The 5691-nt window shown below is 45.7% G+C and overlaps 1 pseudogene; it reads right to left on the bottom strand.

The window, feature by feature from the left end:
- Window positions 1-119, bottom strand: part of LOC102829785 — a 59661-nt pseudogene extending 59542 nt beyond the window's left edge.
- Between the last annotated feature and the right edge of the window lie 5572 nt (window positions 120-5691).

Below are 5691 nucleotides of genomic sequence, written 5' to 3'. Positions count from 1 at the left end.
GTCAGAGATCCCATATATCCAGGGCTTTTACTACCTTTGACTTTCTCTTTGTTCCATTGCTTGTACTCCATCAGCCCATTTGACCCAGCTGGAACCTTCTCCCTATCAAAGAGTTCCATTGCTTGTTCTCTCAACTCCATCAGCCAATTTGACCCAGCTGATGAACCCCCTCCCTATCAAATAGCCCCAAGTGCACCTCCACTCCCTGCTTTGGTCCCTATTTCACCTTCTCCAGGTCCTCAGGAACTTCTCTTACTATCCTCTTCTTCTTCTCCCGCCTCTTCCCCTCCGTATGCGCCCCCTTGTACTCATTCCAAATTTCGAAAGTTAATGGACCCTGAGTTTTCTCAGTCCAGTCATATAATAGGACCCTTGTGGGAAGTGGCTGGGGCAGAAGGAATTGTCCGAGTCCATACCCCTTTTCCAATGGCAGAGTTAGCTTTAATTCAATCCAGACTTGGGTCTTTTACTTCAAATTCTGCAACTATTATTACGCAGTTTCAATTTCTAACGCAGTCTTACCAACTAATTTATCATGATATTTTTGTTGTTCTTACTAACTCTTTAACCCCTGAGGAGGGTAGGCAAGTGCTGGAACAGGCCCGTTCTCATGCACACCAGGAACACCTTACCAATAACAATCACCCAGCAGGAGTGGAAGCCGTCCCTCACAGGGACCCTGGGTGGAATTATAATACCCAGGCAGGTATTGTATACTTCATGGGCTGCGAAGACAGCCATGAAAGCAGTTAATTATGACAAACTTGGTGAAATTATCCGAGACAAGAATAAAAATCCTTCTATATTTCTCCAGAGGCTCACTGACGGCCTGCGGCAATATACTAATCTTAATCCAGACTCTGCCGATGGCCAAAGGTTAATTATGGTGCATTTTTTTCTATCAGAGCTACCCTGACATCAAAATAAAGCTTAAGAGGCTAGAAAGGGGTCCCCTAACCCCTTAAGCAGAGGCTCTCGCTGTTGCATTTAAAGCCTACAATGGCTGAGATGACACAAGGGTTGTAAAAAGTACCAGTTATTAGCTCAGGCCATCAACCCCACCTTGCCACCATGTGTAAGTGGAACACTCGCAAAGCCTGCTTCTGGTGCAACCAGGGTGGACATCAGGTCAAAGAATGCCCAAACCCCAAACCTCCCACCAGGCCCTGCCCCAAATGCAAGCAGAAGGGAAATTGGGGTTTTGACTGCCCCTTGGCGTCTACCCACCATCTGGTCGCCGCCCCCCCCATCCCCTCAAGCGACCTTATTGGTGTAGCGGCAGAAGACCTATGAGCCTATGAGGAGGCCCTGGCCTGTCTGGCCCAACACGGATCACTGCTCAGGAGCCCAGGGTAACTTTCACCATGGCAGGTAGGATGATCGCCTTTTTACTTGATACTGGTGCTAGTTTTTCTGCATTGCAGGAATTCTGGGGACCCACCTCTCTGTGAGGGACCTCTATTGTTGGGGTAGAAGGTCAAGTATGATGCCCTTGGCAAACTCCCTTCCTTTTATGCAAAATTGGCAATTTTGATTTTTTTACATTCCTTTTTAGTCCTTCCCTCTTGCCTCATACCTTTATTAGGGTGGGACATCTTATCTAAGCTTGGCACCTCCCTCAAGTTTGACTTTCAGGGCCTCTCCAGCACTCCAACGTCTTCCTTTTGCCTCTTACAAAGGAGCTCTGGTAGCATAGTGGTTACGGATCGGGCTGTGAACCGCAAGGTCAGCAGTTCGAAATTACTAGCGGTTCTGCGGGAGAAAGATGCGTTCTGCGACTCCACAGCACTTAACAACAACAACAACAACAACATTGAAGGCTATTGAACCTCAAGCCCCTCCTTCCCAGTGGCCCATCAGTCCTGACCTTGTGAATCCTAAAGTTTGGAACACACATTCCCCTTCAATAGCCAAGTGCCCTCCAGTCAAAATCCTCTTCAAGAACCCCACCCACTTCCCAGCCCAAGCACAATACCCTCTCCCACAGTCTAATCTTTTGGGATTACAGCCAATTGTTAAAGAATTACTTAAAAAAGGATTTCTAAAACCAACTAATTCCCCCTACAATACCCCCATCCTGGCAGTTAAAAAAACCAATGGGGCCTACTGCCTAGTTTAAGACCTTCGGTCTATTAAGGCAGATGTAGTCTCAATTCAACCAGTAGTCCCCAATCCTTACACTCTTCTGTCTTCCATTCCCTCTAGCACCACACATTTCTCAGTCTTTGATTTAAAAGATGCCTTTTTTTCTATACCCTTGCACCCAGAATTATTCCCTTTTAGCAGCACCCCTTTATGATGCCTCAAAAGACAATCCCCATGAACCTCTAGACCCTTCTATTGCTACCCCATTTTTACAGCTCAAGTCCCAACTGCTAGAAGACCCAACCCTGCATTTACCTGATCTCACCCGTCCCTTTTATCTTTATGTGTCTGAAAATAAAGGGTTTGCTAAACTCCTAAACTAGGAGTTTTAGGCCACCAATTAGGCCCTACATTTGCTCCAGTAGCTTATTTATCAAAAAAACTGGATCCTATGGTCTGAGGATGGGCATCTTGCTTGCGGAGTTTAGCTGCAGCTTCCCTTTTAATCCAAGAATCAAAGAAATTAACTTTTGGAGCCCCAATTATTGTCTTATCCCATCATGCTATTACTGATTTGTTAAACTATAAAAACCTACAGGATTTACCCCCTTGCAGGATTTTTTTCGCTTCAAACCTCACTCCTCCATGATTCCTCATTAACCTTCCAGTTATGCCCGGTCCTTAATCCTTCCACCCTACTCCCTGTGCCAGACCAGGAACTGATTTACAATTGCTTAGAAGCCTTCTTGCCACATGACTCGCACATCCAGGAAGGACCTCTTTCCTCCCCCGACCTAGTTTGGTGTACTGATGGTTTTACAACATCTTTCCTCCATCTGTGAAATTTGCCAAAAGACAAATCCATCTTCTAAACCCACCCCTTTCCCTACACACCAAGCCAGAGGTCTGCTCCCCGGCCTGGATTGGCAAATAGACTTCACCCACGTGCCCAAAGTTAAAAGGTACAAATATCTTTTACTTATAGTTGACACCTTTTCTGGGTGGGTTGAAGCTTTTCCTACCACAAACAAGTGAGCCTCCACAGTCTCTGCTTTCCTTTTCAAGGAAATGATTCTCCGCTTTGAGCTCCCTACTTTTCTCCAGTTGGACAATGGCCCTGAATTCACTTCCTGCATAACTCAAGGACTGGCTAAATTATTGGGAATTTCTTGGCACCTCCACATCCCCTTTCACCCTCAATCATCAGGGAAGGTGGAGCAAACCAACAGATCAATCAAAGCTGTCCTTACTAAGTTAACCCTAGAACTTCATGCTGACTGGGTCTTGTTTCTTCCCTTAGCCTTGTTACGCCTCAGATCTTTGCCTAAAGCGCCTCTCCAAATTTCTCCTTTTGAACTAATGTATGGACGCCCTTTCCTACCTCTGGGACTAAAACCTGAAGCATCTGCCCTTCCACCATCTCTTTTAGTAAGCTGTTTAAGTTACTTAAGAACTTTATTATAGCAACATGCAGACTCACTTTTACCCTCACCATTTCCTGCATTACTTTGCTCCTACCAATCAGGAGACATGGTCCCAATTGCCCCTCTGAGCCTACCAAAAGAACTCTTAAAACCCAGTGGATTGGTCCACATAAAGTAATTTTAACCACCTCTACAGCAGTTAAGTTAGAGGCTCTCACAAGCTGGTTCCACGTCTCAAGGGTTAAGCCCTTCCACAGCCCTGCTGGAGGACTTGAACCATCATCCCCTCCTAACTATAATTCTCAGCATTGCTTTGGAAAAAGAGGGCAATCCAAGTAGCAATCCTACCCCTGGTAGCAGCGCTAGGTATTTGGATAGGCATAGCTAATGGAACTGCAAGCATTTCCCATTAATGGAGGCTTTGCTAGTTGGTTCCATAACCCTCTATTAAATTCCCTTCTTTCCTTTCTAACCCCACTATTAGTTACTTTACTGGCAGCTGCCCCTTGTGTTCTTCGTTTTGTTCGTTTGCAGGTTCCGAAGACCTAGGACTGCGGGCCTAAGCCCAGTCCAGCTGCTGACCTGGTTCCATCGCTTTTTGGTATCCCATTGAAGAGCCCAATGGCTACTGACTATACTGCCAACAACGACAAAGCCAGCGCCGACCATGGTCAAAGCCCAAAGCCCAAAGACAGCCTCGTTGCCCCAATGCCAGCAGGAAGTACCTACAGAAAAATGACCTTCGTCCCTTCTCCCATGGGCATGGATCATAGAGATGGCCATTCATTTTTCTTATTTAAACAAAGAGGGGGAATTGTTACAATGTTATAATACCTTCCGGTTCTTCCCTCTCCCCTCCCTCCAACTCCATTTTGTCCGTTTCCCCGCCCTAAGCTACAAGATGCGTAGTTTAAAGGGCAACATGGCTTTTGATAGGCCAGAGCTAAATCACCCCAGCAATGACCACTCCCTTCCTGTTGAACCTATATAAGTCTCCTTCTTTCCCGTTGACTTCCTCTTCTTCTTTCTCTCTTCCCTTTTGCCTCCTGCCTTCTCTCTCCAGCAAAGGTTACCTCCCTCACTCTGAATAGAAGTCTCTAGATGGGCCATTTGGTGTGAGGTGTGGGTGATGAGCGGCGCCGGGTTGTTTTTTCCCTTTACTCCTGACCCAAGCCATGGTATTTTCAATAACCTCGTATGCATGTGAAAGCTGGACAGTGAATAAGGAAGACCATAGAAGAATTGATACTTTTGAGTTATGGTGTTGGAGGAGAATATTAAAAGTGCCATGGGCTGCCAAAAGAACCAATAGATCCATTTTGGAAGAAGAGCAGCCAGAGTGCTCCTTGGAGGCCAAGAGGGCCAAACTTTGTCTCTCATACTTTAGACATATTGTCAGGGGGGAGCAGTCACTCGAGAAGGATATCCTGTTTGTTAAGGTGGAGGGTCAGAGAAAAGAAGGAAGACAGACCCCCAATGAGATGGATTGGTCAGTGGCAGCATCAATCAACTCAAGTGTGGCAACAATAGTGAGGTTAGCCTAGAATTGGGCAATGTTTTGTTCTGCTGTGCATAGGGTTACTATGAGTTGGTACCGACTCAATGGCACCTAACAACAACAACAACAAATATAAGGATTTGAAAGGGGATAAGGAACTCTGGTAGCGTAGTGGTTACGAATCGGGCTGCGAACCTTAAGGTCAGCGGTTCGAAACTACCAGCCGCTCCGCGGGAGAAAGATGAGGCTTTCTACTCCCGTAAAGATTTACACCCTTGGAAACCCTGTACAGGGTCGCTATGGGTCGGACCCGACTCGATGGCACTTAACAACAACAACAACAACAATTTATATGTGGATATTTACCATTGCTACAGATATACCTATGAATGTGGTGGAGTATACAAGGGGCAAAATGATGAAAACTTCTTAGATTTTATCAACTATTTTAAAGCAGTGAGTTCCTAGGCCTGGAAGCTCAGGGGACACCATGGTCAGTTGGCATGACATAGTCCACAAAGACAATATTATATACATCCTATTTTGGTGCACAGTGACTGGGATCTTAAAAGCTCATGAGTGGTCCTATAAAGTGCTACTATTAGTCTCTTTATGTATGGAAGAAAGAAGAGTGATGAAAATTTGAAGATGCTTGGAATAAGCTAGTTTAGTGGATCAATGGAA

This window comes from Chrysochloris asiatica, unplaced genomic scaffold, assembly GCF_000296735.1.
Source record: "Chrysochloris asiatica unplaced genomic scaffold, ChrAsi1.0 scaffold00259, whole genome shotgun sequence".
Lineage (NCBI taxonomy): Eukaryota > Metazoa > Chordata > Mammalia > Afrosoricida > Chrysochloridae > Chrysochloris > Chrysochloris asiatica.
The sequence above is the reverse complement of the archived record's forward strand: the minus strand, read 5'-3'. Positions and strand labels throughout refer to the sequence as shown.